The following is a 17448-nucleotide window of genomic DNA, read 5'->3' as shown; positions in this document are numbered from 1 at the left end:
TGCATTTCCAGAATAAAACCAAACTAGTGCACCTGCTATTACCATATACGGAACCATATATGGCACCTGGTACACCCATTGCCATTTTGTCCCATGCAAAGATCAGTGAATGAACCGATCACTACGATATGTACCCCGCAGCGTCTTCTAGGAGCCGTCGTGTGGCGGCCGTCGAGTGATGGACGTTACTGCGAAATTGGTGTTCGTATTCCGCTCCGTAATCTCGGTTACGTACTTCTACCATGTATAAAATCGATGTCAATAGAAACGTTGCATAATAGTGAACAAATATAAATTTTCTCGTTAAAACCAGATGTGCTGTGTGTCAGAAAATGACATACATTTTTCTCATACAGTGCATGTATCTAAGTAATATACCATCTCTAGTGAATTATCTAGCCGATCGCGAAATGGATGATTTGAAAGCGCTATTAATATGCTATCATTTGATGTAAAACTAATTAACGTCAGTTATATATCGTTCTTGAAACGAGGCTGGGATGTGTGAACAAAATTGAGCTATCGGCCGTTTTTGCCATTTTCAATCAATTTTATCGCGCGAAGCACACAATAATTTCAGAGATCATGTTTGAGTTCTGTACGCCTATAGAATGCACGAAAAAAAATTATTACGTATCTTACTTCTCCGTAGAGCGAATGAGTGACCCTCAATGCACTAGGAAAGCACCGCTTTGCTAATCGCTGACGCTCGCGCAGTGCACAGTCTATTGTGTTTCTCGAAAACCGCTGTTATCTAAAGTCCGAGACCGGTGCAGTTGTTCATTACACGGGTGGTGCTTTCACATAAAAATAATCACGAAAATCCAATGAACTATGGCACTTTTCGTCGCGTTTTAAATGCAACGGATGTACCCCGTTCTCTCGCGTTACTGTCATGGTGACAATATTTTTCATAGCGCGACGAGAAATTTTTGCGCGTCACTGACCCTTTAATCTGGCGCGACCCCAACGTCATGCGTGCTAACCCTTTAAGGTCGTCTTGGATTTCAAATAAATTTTGCAACCAGACTTCGCGCGGGAACTTGATGAAAGTCTCCGAGCAAATGCTTTATCGCTGACTAACCGAAGATCACCAACCAGAAGATCGGGATTGCGGAACCAATCTAGCCTAACGAGCGTACAGTCCTTCAACAGAATTTACTTGCACAACAATTCGACGCCACTGCTGTATGGCTAACTAAAAAGTATCCTTTGGGGGTATCCTCTGCTTCCGTGAGAGGTATGCCAACACTCTTAGAGCTCTAGAAAGAAAAGGAAAAAGAAAAGTGAAAATTTGAGACACAGAAAAATGAGAATTTGTCTTCTTGAGCACTGCGGAAAACTCATGATGTCGGCATTCTATCTATCTATCTTTCTGTCTGTCTGTGTCTAGCACCTATCTACTTACTTACTTTACGTCACTTTACTTACTTACTTATTTACTTGCATACGTAGTTACTTACATTTGTTCAGGGATGACCACGCAAAGTATACTTAGACAACACCCGAACAAGATTATCTTACCTTGGTACAGCTGCAAAGAGCTTGGAATAGCTCGAACAATGACTTCGGGGACCTGTGAAATTCGATGCCGATCCTTATCGCTAAAGCCTCTATTTTGCAGTCAGCAACTTCAAAACTGAAGTCGGATAATAAAAAAAAGCCTAGGAAGCAAGCGAGCTGGTGAAGATGATACATAATGTAAAAACCCCAAGACTAGGGAACACGAAGGGACAGACACAACACGAAGTAGACTTCGTGTTGTGTCTGTCCCTTCGTATTCCCTAGTCTCGGGGTTTTTACATTATACATTATGCATGAAGTCGGATGTTTATGGTATTTTTTTTTATTTGGATTGATTACAGTGAACGATGAACCACCCATTCCTTTCCTGGCACTCTACATAAAGTACGGGAGCTGCGTCCTCTTGAATGCCGTCGCCGTACACAGTAAGCTGCGTTCGTATGGGGGAATCGGGGTGTGGTAGCACTGACAGAGCAAAATAAGTTGCGGTCGGTGGGAGGCTTGACGCATGCTAGAGATGACATGCTACATGCGATACAGCCAAATATTTGATTGCCTATATACCTCGCTCTTGGCCACATACACGAGAATAGCACCGTTTTACCCAGTGTTCCTGTTGCAAACAAGGATATGATACATATCACTAAAACCTCGAGGTACGAGATACGAGGCAGTACGAAAACAGGCACACACGGAAGAAGTCCCAAACACAGCTGAAATGTGCATTCCAGAGGGACAAATTATACGAAATACAATAAGGTCAAGGACGAAAAGCCATCAACTTTCCTAAAGACGAGCCGAAAGTCACGCACAGCTTATTAACACAGTTCCCTCAGGAATAGATGGACTGTGTCTTTCTCAATTGCTTACCATGCAAACATGATTCTTTAGCTTCAATAATAGTGTTATGCCCAGCTCAAACGTCACAATGGCGTGGCTCGACCACGGCCGATTTTCGTGAAAAAAAAAGAAAAAATATATATATATATATATTTATGTCCTTCTCACTGACGTACATACGTTCTGTGTGAAATATATCATTCGGGATACGCACGGAACCGCCGCTAGGGGGCTTCGAAGTTCCGCTCCGAACGCAAAACTGTAATGCGTTTGAGCAAGCGCAGAGGGTTGAACGGCTTTACATATCTGAAAAAATCAAACGGGACGCGCTTCCGAAAAGTTCAAGCTGGTTATCATCGGATTTGCAGTCGCCGCGAGTGGAAAAGTAGCTAGCTACGCTTCAGCGAAAGAGGCGCAAAACGGCACGAATTCAACATCTTTCTTGAAAAAAAAGACTATGAGCAGAAATTGCTAAGTTATATTTTTTTATTTTTAGGGGCCTACCAGTACATTCCACCAAAAAGTTTTGACGCCAGAACATTAAATTGTTAGGCTGTAAAAAAATGGGAGAGACGGTACCTTTAGGAAAAATTGAAAACTTCGCCGAAGAAAAAATGGCATTGGCGGACGCGCTAAAAGAACGAAATTTCCGCGCAAATGTATTATAGTTTCCTAGTTATAAGTGCAAAAAATTTCTCCAAGGTGTTTTTTGTGGGACGATCGCGACAAATATTTAAGTTCACCCTGGTGGGCCACTCGCAAACGAATTGCAATTTTGGTTTTAGAGCGGAAGTTCGAAGCCCTTAGGTCCTTCGTTCTCCACACCGCCGATACGGGAGCGCTCAGCCACGGTTTGGAGATTTGAGACTGCCGTGTTCGTAACAGTATCAGTAAAAATATATATATATATATTTATACTATTATAAATCCAGCATAACCTTTATTCCACTTGGTCCTATTTACCCTTACTGCTGTTCATCTACTTGTTCCGGCTCTTTCAGAGGACGCTTGTGTCATGTTAGTGACGGATCTAGGCAACGTGGACCCGTGTTGCGTGGAGATGTATGACTACATCTGTGGGCCTAAGAAGATACCCGTATACGAATACAGTTGTTCTGCCGTATATGCTAGCGTGCAATAAGTATATGAAGAAATGCTGTAACTCAGGATTTTAATGAGTTATATTGGTTGCATATCATAATAACGTCATATAACATAACATAATCGTTTGGAATCTGTATGTAATCTTGTGATTCTTCTTTTTTTACTACTAACGCTCTTCGAAAAGAACAGCATTGCAATCACCACAGACATGGCTTATGTTTATAGCTGTGCTTCCCTTTTCTTCTGGTGCTACAAGAAACTCCTACTCGAAAGTAATCTGTGTCCCGGTATTTCGACCCGCGTATAGGAACGCCGCCCACAGAAATGTTCGTTTGAAACACGTACCGTCCCATAGTGTTTGACATTGCACAGTCGTTTTTTTTCTTTCCAGTTTTATCTTCCGAAAAGTGTTTAAATATTGATTAAAAATAAACCAGTTTCATAGGTGGTGATGGTGAAACCGCTTGCCGTTGTTGGCCTCACGTAGGTAACCAGTTTCATAAATTAGCATTGCAGCCGAGCAACCTACAGTGGCAAAACATCATTGTGACGCACTTTTGAATGGCAGATCTGAGGGAATCAAGCAGGCAATTGGCATCCGTGGAGAGTTCGTTTACTTCACTTAATACGCTCCTTGGAGATTGCCGTCGCTCAATCGGCACAGGATTTTCAAAGCCATCCTTTCATTGGTCGGCTTCATTCTGGAGATTTCTCATATTTCCAGAGAGGAACTTCCGCAACAATCTCAACAGCCGTCGTCTGCTCCTTCGGTGCATTTAAGCGAACTGAACAAAAGCTGTGCCATTACATCGTGTGTTATTCTCTGTATCATTACCGGTGACAATCAAAGAATTAAATAAAGAATAAAAGAAAATAGCAGAGGGAGGTCGTTTCTTTGATAATACGTGGTTAACAAATTAGTACTTGAAGCACCAAGTACTTAAGTTCACTTTAAGTACATTTCGATATTTGTATGTTGTTCTGTACTCTCTCTCTGATTTCAAGTACATCAGTACTCAATTGGCAATGCAGAACAAAAACTTAAATGGGTCATTCCAGCTCAACGGTCCCAGCGGTGTCGCTCGACCAACGTCGATTTCGGAGAAAAAAAAGTACAGTTAACCTTTGATTTATGAACACTCTTCATTTCTCGAAAAATCGTTCATAAATCGAGGTATTCATAAATCGGGGTTCAAGGGGCGCGGAAGGGAAATGGGCTGAAATACGACGGGAAATGCACTAGATTACGTCATTTGTGGAAATACTGCTTAATTCTGCTCTGCACCATACATTCGACTGTATTTGTCTTCTGCGGAAGAGACGATCGAAGTCTGGCACTTGGCTCGTCCGCCTTGTCCTCGAAGTACTGTATAACACACTGAATGTGATTCCAAGCTGAACGAGCTGTCACAGCTTTGGAACAGTCCTGCTAGTTATCTTCACTCTCACTACATGATCATCTTCGTTACCATTATTTGACAACTGTCCTAAAGTACCATCATCAAGCGGCTCAGCTATGTGTTCACCGTCAGCACTGGAAATCCACTTCTCTGTTTTCTGCCACTCATTATTGTGGCTGTGGGACACTGCACGGGTGTTTGACATTTATGCTTTATATGTATTGACGCGATCTCAATACTTCCCCGTGCATTAGAAACCCCGTTCTTAAATCGATGTCAGGACAAACATGTTTTTGCGGTTCGGCTATCGAGTGTTCATAAACCGAGGCAGGAATACGCAATGGAAAAAGTTTGGTTCCTTTTGACGCCGTTCATAAACCGAGGAAATTCGTAAACCGGAGGTTCATACAGCGAGGGCTGACTGTATGTGATGTTGCGACATGCGTAAGCGTGCACCAGAATATTTTTTTTTCAACACAGTGTAGAACGACCGTACGGCAGGGTCGACTGTGGGCTCCGGGCCAAAAACCAAGGCACGCTTTGGCGCTTGTGTAGGGGAATACGGCTACAAATAAATAAAGGAATTCTAATTAAGGCGTTTTGAGGAAGGATAGTTTAATCTCTGACAGCTTCCATACCTCAAGCGACCAGCCCATTAAAACGTACTAGACAAGCAAAGTCAGCGCACATTGCGGCAAGTTCGGTTTTTTTCGTTAATAACTGTTGGTAAAATCCGCCGATTATATTTTTATCCAATAGTAAAGTGCCGATACATCGCACGGAAAAATATTTACGGTCATGTGGCAAATGGTTTATGTACTAAAAATTTCACCTCTGCAAAGCGAGAGGCCAAGCTGAAAGCAACACACTGCTGACATGATCCGGCAAGGAAAGGTTTGAAAAGATACGAAAGTATTGCCGGGGGCCCAGAGTCATCATGCAGTGCGTATCTCACCTTGAAAAGGATCTACAGCCAGGAATTACTGAAGAATCCTTCAAGTAAGCAATACACTACTCTGAAAGCGATAACCTTTGCGAGCGTGACGACTTTTGAGTCAGAGTCACCCGTGTGGGAGAGCGGTGGTGACTCAAAAAGTATAGCTTCAATTAAGTTAAGCTGTAATTAAGTAACAAATAATTTGTTCTGGATGATCCATTGAACTTCATTCTTAATGTCTCACTAGAGTTTCTAAATTCCTAATGCTGGAATGTATGGACACCTCCCCACTTTGGATCTCACCTTGAAAAAAAAGAAGAGGGTGTCCTCAGAGTCGAGAAAATACGGCGTAGTGCAATGCGAATGCCAAGCAGGCGTCCTCGGACAAAACTGAAACTGAACTCCGAACTCCGAACTTCGATTATGTTAGCTGCAGAGGGCGTCTCAATCATTAAAATTCATTTATTTAATTTGGACGCCGTATTTGAAGCAGGAACTTGGCCAAATTGAATGTGAAGCGATGACAGACATTACCGCGTCAGTTACATACATACCTTCTCGGATGTGATAGTCCTTTAATGAGGAATGTGGCTACAAGATCATGTTCTGATTTGTTCTTATTTTATCGTGTATAGCACATGAAACCAACTCTCTATCTTTATCTGACAACGAAAAAAATGCATGGGAAAATGCTTCACCACAGCTATTGTCGCAGTATCGTAGATTCAGGTAATGAATATTGCACTGTGGACCGCATAAAACCAGACCTTGTTAACATTCAGTTTTGAAGATTTATCTGTGGACAGCCTTTCTGGTGAGTGGGTATTTAGTGGCTTCCCTAAACACGTACTGCTTGCAGAGCACTTGTCTGAAAATGGAAGTGTGTGATTTAACACACCGTATCAGTTGCTTATTTTGTATTTGCGAAAGATCCTACAAAAACATGGAAGCTGCATGTGGACCAAAAATGTTCAGCCCGAACAATGGCACATTTTAGCCAAGTATGCTGTAACTGCTACACTGGATGAAAAATGATCATAGCAATAAGAACTAATGTCACTGTTACATCATTGCAGATGAAGAGACATCCTCTTCACTTCTGTCTAGCATTGCTACTGAGAAGTCTGACAACACCTCTATTGGGCCTATGTCCGCCAATGAGAAGCCTGGCAAGCAATATTCTTCCAGACGTTGTAGCCAAGGTAAGCAGAGTTTCAGCTTTTTTGTGAGCATCAGTGCTCCGCTCGCTTGTAAAAAGTTTAATGATTACACTCATACTGCTGCATGTACAGGGAGTCCAGTCTATGATGGGAGTGCTGTGTGCGACTGAAACTTGCTGAAAGCTGTGTTGTGCTCCATGTTAACAGCTTTTTGTTGTTGCTGCAGATAAATGAGACATAATTGACTAGTTAACTTTCTAGTCACAGCTCTAGGGCAAATGCAAGAAGAAACCTCTAATGGAGATATTTCCGTAAAAGTAAATCTGCAGGGCATGGAAACATGTAGGTTACTCAACATGCTCTAATTCTTACTTCTCCCATAAGGGTAGTAGTTAAAAAGCTGGCTAACTAGTTATGCTCAATTCATGGGTCACCAAAACAGAGTGTCAGAGTGGAGAGCGCAACATTTAACAGCTTTCAGCCAGCTTTGTTTGCATGCATGGATCTATCCTTTAAGTTCCTGTCATTCCTTAGCTGAGACACCATGTATATGCGTCCAAACCACAAGCTGCAGTATGAAAAGTACAGTGTGCATAAAAGAGCACTGAGGCGACCCCATTTTTTTTCTGTCCCGGAGTATCATGCAATGAATAAAATGAGGTCACAGATAAGCTACGTAGTTAACGAGAGCGAGGCACGCATTTAAAAAAATTCGCTCACTGCGAAAAGAGTATGTCACTGACCAAGAGAACGTTGTCACCTTATATGATTGGTGACATACAGCAGCACAGGTCAAACTTGTACCATAAACGTGGTACATAAATGGTACCACATACTTTCAAACGTGCGACAGGGTTATCTAAAACTTACTCTCAAGTGAAAGTCTGTATTTCAATAAGTACCCCTCAGACAAAAGTAGTTGACACAATGCTACCGTTTAGAAGAAAAGCGCAATCAAAACACAACCTCTGTTGTCGAGGTCCGCGTGTAAGATTAGCTGCGTGCAGACGTAGACAACAAAGGCGAATTTCGCCCAAACTGTCTGATATAACCAGCCAGGCTCCTGATCTGCTGCAGCAAGGTTCAGACAACAGTGGTAACGATAAAGTTGCCTTTGTTCCCTAAAGTGTCGCAACAAGGCTACCCTAACAGAAACAACGCAAAGTACTATCCCGTGTTCGTGAAGCTAACTTGTGTAGACAGTTATTTCGAGCGAGTGTTAGAGTCCAAATAAAGTTTCGTTGAAACAGTGCAGATTTATACACTTGTTTAAAAATATGAACGGCTCGATAATTCAGACCGATTTAGTGGCTCCTTTAAGCCTAAAAATTGTTTGGCGAGTGTAAGTGTATTACATATGTTGATATTACAAAATGCTATTACTTCAGTGACCGAAGCAATCGTGAAAGACCTCCACAATATCAAGGAGCAGAGCACCATGGGACTCAAACTCCTCGAGGAAAAAGCACCTTCGACGGTATCAAGGATGTCTGAAGACTTCTCACTGCAAACCGAGGAATTGAAAAACTTTGAGGCCCAACTATCAGATGATGAGTTCCGCTCACAGCTGGTAGCCACAAAATTGAGCAGGGGGTGTTAACTACTGTCTCTTGCTATTGCTTCGAGTGTAAAGTCACTTTGATTGCTGCAGTGTCTCCAAATTCCCGGTTGCAACATCCAGGGGGATTGTGACAGATTCCGCAGTGGTTATGGAATGCTTCCGGAAACGGGTTCGTCGACGCGGGTGACCATTTCTTCGAATTTTAAGCATATTTCTTTCGAAAAAAATATCAATCTCTTGTTGATGTTTCTTTTCTTTGTATGAAGATTCTTGAATGGCGTACAAGATAGTATTACACGAAAATCGCCTGATGGACCACCACAATTGACATGTTCGTTGAGTTTCAATAAGTGATGATACATCAGACCTTGTACGACAATAGTGAACTTCTGCTCATTCGACATCATTGCAAGAACTGATACAAGTAAATAGTTCTGTCGAGGCTGTAGTGGAACATATCACGTGATAATATTTTTATGTACTTTCCATTTCAATTGTTAGGTGTAATTTCAACAAATCCGTAATGAATCGCGCGATACAGACTGCTTGTATATGATAATTTGATCTGATTGCTTTCTTGATTAATGCAATGCCCATTGCAATGATTACAATTTCATCTGGTCTAGTATATTTCAATTCGTCGTTAGCAAACCTGAAAAACTCCACCATCAATCCCAGTGGCCCTTCCGTTGTTGACGTGCAAATATTTTTGTAACTATTGTACATTCGGCATACAAGTTCTTGCACCATCAATTCCATTTTTTTGTACCATATCTCCGAATCCGACCATGTCTAAGACGTATTGGAATGCTGTGATAATAGAATCATTTCGTTGCTCTTCTTTTTCAAAGCAGCTTTTTATCATGTCCTCCATTGACCTATGGTAACGAGTACAAAATCCATCCATCTCTTCGCTAAAACTTCATTTTTTTCTGTTTTGTAGTGTGCTTCTACACTTACTTAAGCCATATCGGTGCTCATTTTATTAATTAAAAACTTATTATGTTATCAGGTTTAGAATGTTATTAATATCCACCTGCCGTGAGAATTACGAAAATCAATTTACAAAAAGATGTAATGAGTAAGAAAAACGTGCGCTTTCATGATTCTACGTACAAGACAGCGCTAGAAAACCCCCTTCCCTAACTTGACTTGCAGGAGCGAGTTTATGATTTTCAACTATAGATTGTGTACGAATGCCATCGTAGAATTCCCCTACTCCCTGCTGGCATAACCTTAACGAAAGTGTATGGGAACTTTACGGCCTAGCGGCTTTCCCTCCCTCACTCCGGATCCGCTAGTGGGTTGAATGAAAAAGACGTGTTTCTGGGATGTATTTGGGCTGCGTGGTTAGGAAAATGTCTGCCTAAATTAATTACTGCTATGACTTTGTTTCAGGTGATCACTCGATTGATATTTATAAAAATATTCTACTAGATGGGAATGTATTTTTGAGATGTGTGCGTTCCTTTCCGCTAAAGAAAGCTTTTACAATAATTTGCATTTCAGAGGAGTTGTTTGTGTGTGGCTTCTGCGTGTAGAAATTACTGTTGCAAACTTATAAAAATGATGTAATTAAATTTGTTTCCCGTTTTCGAATTAGTATTGTTTCTATCACTGAATAAACTTGACTTTCTATCTTTGCTTCAGATGTTCACTCGATTGATATTTTGTGAGTTGAGAATAATATATGCATGATAGTTGTGTCCGATCTGAAATACATTAAATGCAGCGTTTCTCTTTTTGATTGAGTATTGTTTCCGCAGATGATATTTCTCGCTTGCTTATAATGTTTGTCTAAGACCAGTTTGCACCGATATTGACGTCTATTCCCAGATTTTTTGCTTGCTATTGATTGTTTTGATATAATTCTTATTGTGTTTTTGAGAATCGAATAATACTAACATCTATTTGCATTACGGTCCTAAGGATATTTCACTTTGGAGGAAAGAAGGAAAGAAGGTAATGTTTATAGCGCTTGAGTGGGATGAAAATTGTATATTGTTCGACTAGATTAGCTTACAATATTAATAATAATAATAATAATAATTTTTATTCAAGAAAGCAAAATAGATATATAACAAAACAGGCCCGTCTAAGCGGAAAGGCTTGTGGCACTCGGCCTGAGGCAATCAGCAGCATACAGTTTGACAATATACGAACATATAGAAGAACTACATCCTATGATAAAGTTTCCGTAGGGCTTTTTTTAGTTTGTACTTAGACTCCAAACAGAAAATGTCAACAGGGAGTTCATTGAAGATACGAGGTACGTAGCATTGCCTGCGACAGAATCCATATTTTGTATGTGAAAATGGCACAACAAAGTTAACCAGCCTGTGTCTAGAAGGGCAGCATTCGCTAACCGGGGTCCTATATGAGGGGTCCCAAAAATGTTTTAAAGTGACAACGTATTTAAAAAGGTTAAAGAATGAGGGGAAACCAAGACGTCGGAATAGGTCGTAAGAGACGTTTGTAGCTGAATTTTTGTAGTCTACACTCTTTAAGCAACTCCTCAAGATCCCATTCATTCTGGTCTTCCAAGTTTCACTACAATGGCCAAAAAGGGTAATGCCATAGCGGAGTACGCTGTAACCTAGGGCATCAAGAATAGTTCTGCGAACTCTGACGGGAGACACATATCTCAAAGAAAATAATAAACAGGAAATTTGTCTTAGTTTGTTGCACACATGCGAAGCTTGTGTGCTCCATGTCATATCGGAGTCGAAGTACAAACCCAAATACTTCATTGTTTGTGCATACTTCAAAGGCTGGTGACCCGATATACAGAGTCCACAAGAATCCCGTAGGAGAGAGAGAGTCCCGCAAGAGTCCCGCAAGGACGAAACCTTGCGGGACACCCATTTTTACGTCGACAACATCACTCATGTTACCGCAAACAGAGACAATCTGAGTGCGGTTATTTTGAAAATTTACCAACCAGTGATAAATACGACCTCTGTATCCATGGTCATATAACACTGACAACAATATATCAAGGTGTATGGTGTTAAAAGCCCTAGAAAGATCAAGAGACAAGGCTACCGCAAACTGCTTTTTTTCTAACGCGTTGTATAGAAAATCACTGAAGTCTTCCAATAGGGCCAAGGTGCCTCGTCCCTCAATAAAGCCAAACTAACTATCAGATATGAGATTAAACCGGTTAGCAAAATTGTTCATGACAGAGTACACATATTTTTTCCATTATCAGGGCCAGGACTGGGACTATAGATATTGGTCTATAATTAGCCACATCATCGCGCTTTCCCTTTTTAAAGACTGGTCGAATGAGTGATCTTTTAAGCATCCTCGCCAGTTGAAAAAATACCGTTTAAAATAGATACAATGATATGTTTCATAACGTGAATATTCCTTTTGACATCGATACTACGGATCCCATCACAGACAGGGGCCCTAGTGTTGGATAAGTTACTAACAATGAGAAGCAGGTCGTCTTCCTTCATATCAGGAAATCTACATGAGTTTTTATTAGGTGAGGCCAGTCTAGTGTCTCTACCTGAACATGGCTGTGTTGGAATATTAGCGAAATGTGCGCTAAACCTGTCAGCCAAGTTGTGTACAGTATCAAAACTGTTGGCCAGGTGCTGATCAATGCTACGCTCCGCATCATGACAACGTAAGTGGTTAATTACACGCCAGGTTTCTTTGATGTTCCCTTTAGCGCTATTGAATTTATTATGGTAATAAGCACCTCTTGCCAGTCTAATAAGTGCCGTTACCCTATTCCTCAGTGCACGAAATTTGTTTTTTTTTAATTCAGTATCACTTGGGTGTCTACGACATCGCTGCCAACAAATTTCTTTCTGTTTGATTAGAGACAGAATATCATTGTCAAGCCAGTGATGATCCACCTTTCGTTTAATAAATCTAACAGGGCGCTTGGCTTTCTCGTAGCACATCGTAAACTTTCCTACGAGGATGTTATACATCTCGTGGTGCGTGCGATGCATGAATTCATCCGACCAGTCTTGTTGTGCGAGTTGTCTATCAAATAAGTCAGTATCAATAACTTGAGCGATTGTTGAGCAACTGGCATCGGCCTGGCCTTGATTGCACGAAAAACCGAAAGTGAGGTAGTGGTCAGACAGCTTTTCTTCAACAACTCCACCCCATGCAGAGCCATCACGGCATCTTACATTTACATGATCCAAGCACGCGGAAACAATATGGTCACGTAACGGCTCTACACGAGTCGGTTGTTGTATCAATGCATTCATACCAAACTCTGCAAGGATATCAAGGTAGTCGCATACAACACGGTTGGTGCTTTTCATAACGTCTACGTTAAGATCTCCAATCATACAAATGTCTGTGGACAGAGACTTAGAAAGAATATGTTTTAGCTCATCAAGGAACAGCGTGTCATTACTCTTAGGGGGACGATAAACAGAAAGCACAGTCAACGAGGTGTTATTTCCAGTGACATTTAACACGGTACATTCCATTTCATTGGCTGAAACAGGGGCTATCTGAGCATGAAAACCCTTCCAGCGAGGTTATGTTTATTTCAGAGATAGCAAACACGTCAATGCAATCTTGCAATTTGCTAATAATTGTTTGTAATTGACACCAGTGTCTGCGCATGCTTCTGATGTTGATATGGACGACACCAAAGGAAGTACGAAGATTAGGTGGGTTTACTACCTCCAACAAGGCATCAAAGTTTGGCAATACAAAGCAAGTGTTCATGACGGATTAGACAATTTTAGCGAGGTCTTTGTGGCCTGTGATACGCAACACTGGATCCCTTTAAACCTTCCTGACATAAATTTTTCCGTTCTTTGTCCACACGAACCTGTATGCTTGTTCTTCGCACGTTCCCAAGCAGCAAAATGAACTGAAAGTCGAGTGCAATAGGGGTGGACGGGTAGGTGGAAGGCCTTGAACAAACTCGTGAAACTAAAGAACACTGATAAGATACATACCGTCCACCCCTGTTGCACCCGACTTTCAGTACATTGTGCTGCTTGGGTTGCTTTGCCTTCCATAACAGGTCTCTGTTGAAACCTGTTAAGTTTTCGTTCACGTACAGGTTATCAGGCAAATCTCTATTTTCTGAAAGCATTCTTATCATCTTGCGCTTCTGCAACAGAGCGTTCCTGGCTTCCAACGAAGTAAACCTAACCAATATAGGCGGTATCTTGCCACCTTTCACAGGTAGACGGTGAATGTGTTGCACAGCTTTAGGCTTAAAATCAGATATGCTAGCTTTACTAGCTATGTTCCGAACAATGTCTCTGAGGTTTTCGCCCTCCTGTACGGGTATCCCGTGAAGCTCTAGGTTGAGATTACGATTGTGCTGCTCACTATCGTTCTGTAATGTTAGTAGTTTCTGTATTTCTTCAGCTTGCTTTTCCACCGTATCTTCAAGCACAGTCACTCTCTTAGTTGTTTCATTTATGTCATCCGCATTTTTGTTGACGTTAGCGCGAACTTCATCGTACATATTCGAGACGAAAGTGATAGAATTTTTGAGTTCATCGATCGCGTCCTTAATAGGCAACAGTGATTCAACCACTGGTTTGAGGGCTGCAAGGCCTTCAACCTTCTGGCTTAGTAATGGTATCTGGTTCACAGTTGCTTTCACTGACAACAATTCGCACATTAGTTTATCAATACTATCTTTTATGTCTCCCGTACCCGATGAAGACGCCGTACTGGGTTGCGACCCTGAAACCACATCACCGGACCGGGCATCATGAGTTCGACAGGTGCGACATATCCATTCTTGGCGCTTTAAAACACTCATAGACCGGAATGTTTTTTTCAGTCACTCCAGAACATTGTGATGCGAGGTGAAATTCGTATTTACAATTCGAACAGCTCAAGAAATAACCATCACGAGGCAAAGTCTTATTACAACAGATGCAATCACTCATGGTGCAGTCAGCGGCACAATCAATTGTATCGCACAGTGAGTAATATAGTGCGCCTTACCTAAAGAAACATCAGATGCAATGTTAGCGCTAGTCAACCAAGCCGCTGACTGCCGTTAGTCACAGGCACGGTACGCTTATTAAACCTTCCGGGGCTTCACAGTGCTGCCGCTGCAACCTTGAACTGAAGAACTTGAACAAGATTGGGTGCCACGAGGATCCCGTTCCGCAGGTGATAGGACAGGAATGGTCCGGCGAGATAGTTCTAAAGAAACATCAGATGCAGTGTTAGCGCTAGTCAAACAAGCCGCTGACTGCCGTTAGTCACAGGCACGGTACGCTTATAAAACCTTCCGGGGCTTCACAGTGCTGCCGCTGCAACCTTGAACTGAAGAACTTGAACAAGATTGGGTGCCACGAGGATCCCGTTCCGCAGGTGATAGGACAGGAATGGTCCGGCGAGATAGTTCTAAAGAAACATCAGATGCAATGTTAGCGCTAGTCAAACAAGCCGCTGACTGCCGTTAGTCACAGGCACGGTACGCTTATAAAACCTTCCGGGGCTTCACAGTGCTGCCGCTGCAACCTTGAACTGAAGAACTTGAACAAGATTGGGTGCCACGAGGATCCCGTTCCGCAGGTGATAGGACAGGAATGGTCCGGCGAGATAGTTCTAAAGAAACATCAGATGCAATGTTAGCGCTAGTCAAACAAGCCGCTGACTGCCGTTAGTCACAGGCACGGTACGCTTATAAAACCTTCCGGGGCTTCACAGTGCTGCCGCTGCAACCTTGAACTGAAGAACTTGAACAAGATTGGGTGCCACGAGGATCCCGTTCCGCAGGTGATAGGACAGAAATGGTCCGGTGAGATAGTTCTAAAGAAACATCAGATGCAATGTTAGCGCTAGTCAAACAAGCCGCTGACTGCAGTTAGTCACAGGCACGGTACGCTTATAAAACCTTCCGGGGCTTCACAGTGCTGCCGCTGCAACCTTGAACTAAAGAACTTGAACAAGATTGGGTGCCACGAGGATCCCGTTCCGCAGGTGATAGGACAGGAATGGTCCGGCGAGATAGTTCTAAAGAAACATCAGATGCAATGTTAGCGCTAGTCAACCAAGCCGCTGACTGCCGTTAGTCACAGGCACGGTACGCTTATAAAACCTTCCGGGGCTTCACAGTGCTGCCGCTGCAACCTTGAACTGAAGAACTTGAACAAGATTGGGTGCCACGAGGATCCCGTTCCGCAGGTGATAGGACAGGAAAGGTCCGGCGAGATAGTTCTAAAGAAACATCAGATGCAATGTTAGCGCTAGTCAACCAAGCCGCTGACTGCCGTTAGTCACAGGCACGGTACGCTTGTAAAACCTTCCGGGGCTTCACAGTGCTGCCGCTGCAACCTTGAACTGAAGAACTTGAACAAGATTGGGTGCCACGAGGATCCCGTTCCGCAGGTGATAGGACAGGAATGGTCCGGCGAGATAGTTCTAAAGAAACATCAGATGCAATGTTAGCGCTAGTCAACCAAGCCGCTGACTGCCGTTAGGGTACATTTATGCTGCAGCATCGCTGCTCGCTGCTCGCATAACCGCTAGGGTGCGTTTACCCTGCAGATTGCTCAAGATGCTGCTCGCTTTCGCTATATCAGTCGCCTAGCAGCGTTCACTGTGGAAGGATGGAAACGAGGAAAAGTGGGAAGGAGGAAACCGACTTCATCACAACCAATCCTAGGTCGGATTTCAAGACGCCAGTCATCAATGATACCAGGAAGACAAACATGTTTACATTCCTAGGTGCAGCGAGCAGAGCGGCAAGCAACGGCGAGGATAAGCGAGCAGCCAGGCTGCAGGGTAAATGCACCAACAGAAAGCTCTGTGTTTGACCTGTCATCGCCAGAAGTCAGGTAGTCCCCGGGCATGTTCAAACATGTTTGGCAGCATTGTTGTGGCGATGATCATGGCGTGCATCTTTGGCAAGCAGCGATGCTGCAGCATGAACGCGCCCACAGAGATACATGTGTTTGTTTCGTCATCGCCAAACAGCGATGTGCCATGTGCCAGCAGCGATGCTGCAGCATAAATGTACCCTTAGTCACAGGCACGGTACGCTTATAAAACCTTCCGGGGCTTCACAGTGCTGCCGCTGCAACCTTGAACTGAAGAACTTGAACAAGATTGGGTGCCACGAGGATCCCGTTCCGCAGGTGATAGGACAGGAATGGTCCGGCGAGATAGTTCTAAAGAAACATCAGATGCAATGTTAGCGCTAGTCAACCAAGCCGCTGACTGCCGTTAGTCACAGGCACGGTACGCTTATAAAACCTTCCGGGGCTTCACAGTGCTGCCGCTGCAACCTTGAACTGAAGAACTTGAACAAGGCTGGGTGCCACGAGGATCCCGTTCCGCAGGTGATAGGACAGGAATGGTCCGGCGAGATAGTTCTAAAGAAACATCACATGCAATGTTGGCGCTAGTCAACCAAGCCGCTGACTGACAAGGATGATTTTATAATAGTTCAAAAGATAGATTATTTCCATTTCAATTTATTAAATTTGCAATGTTTCTTGGTTGATAGTTTGTTTCGATATTATTTTCCTGCATGTGTCTGCTGTTTACACGTTGGCAGATGCGCCGTTTAGAGTGTTTCTCTGCTATTCAGTGTTAAGTGCGTGCATGTTTATCGTTTTCATAGATTGTTTTTCAATTATTTTTCTTTTGTGTACCACTCGTTTACGTGTTGGATGGTGCATTGTTTTGGTTCTGTATTAGTTTATCGTGTTTCTCATTATTTCCTTGCATGTATCTATTGTTTACGCGTGGATGATGCGCCATTCAAAGTGTTTCTCTGCTATTCAGCGTTAGCTCTGTGTTAGTCGCTGCATTAAATTTGTCATGCTTCTCGTTTTTATAGATTATTTTTTCAATTATTTTCCTGTACGTATCTCCTTTTTACGAGTTGGACGATGCATAGGTTTGGTACTCTATTTGCTGTTGATCGTGTTTCTCGTTATTTCCTTCTATGTG

The sequence above is a fragment of the Ornithodoros turicata genome, unplaced genomic scaffold (assembly GCF_037126465.1).
Source record: "Ornithodoros turicata isolate Travis unplaced genomic scaffold, ASM3712646v1 ctg00000885.1, whole genome shotgun sequence".
Lineage (NCBI taxonomy): Eukaryota > Metazoa > Arthropoda > Arachnida > Ixodida > Argasidae > Ornithodoros > Ornithodoros turicata.
The sequence above is the reverse complement of the archived record's forward strand: the minus strand, read 5'-3'. Positions refer to the sequence as shown.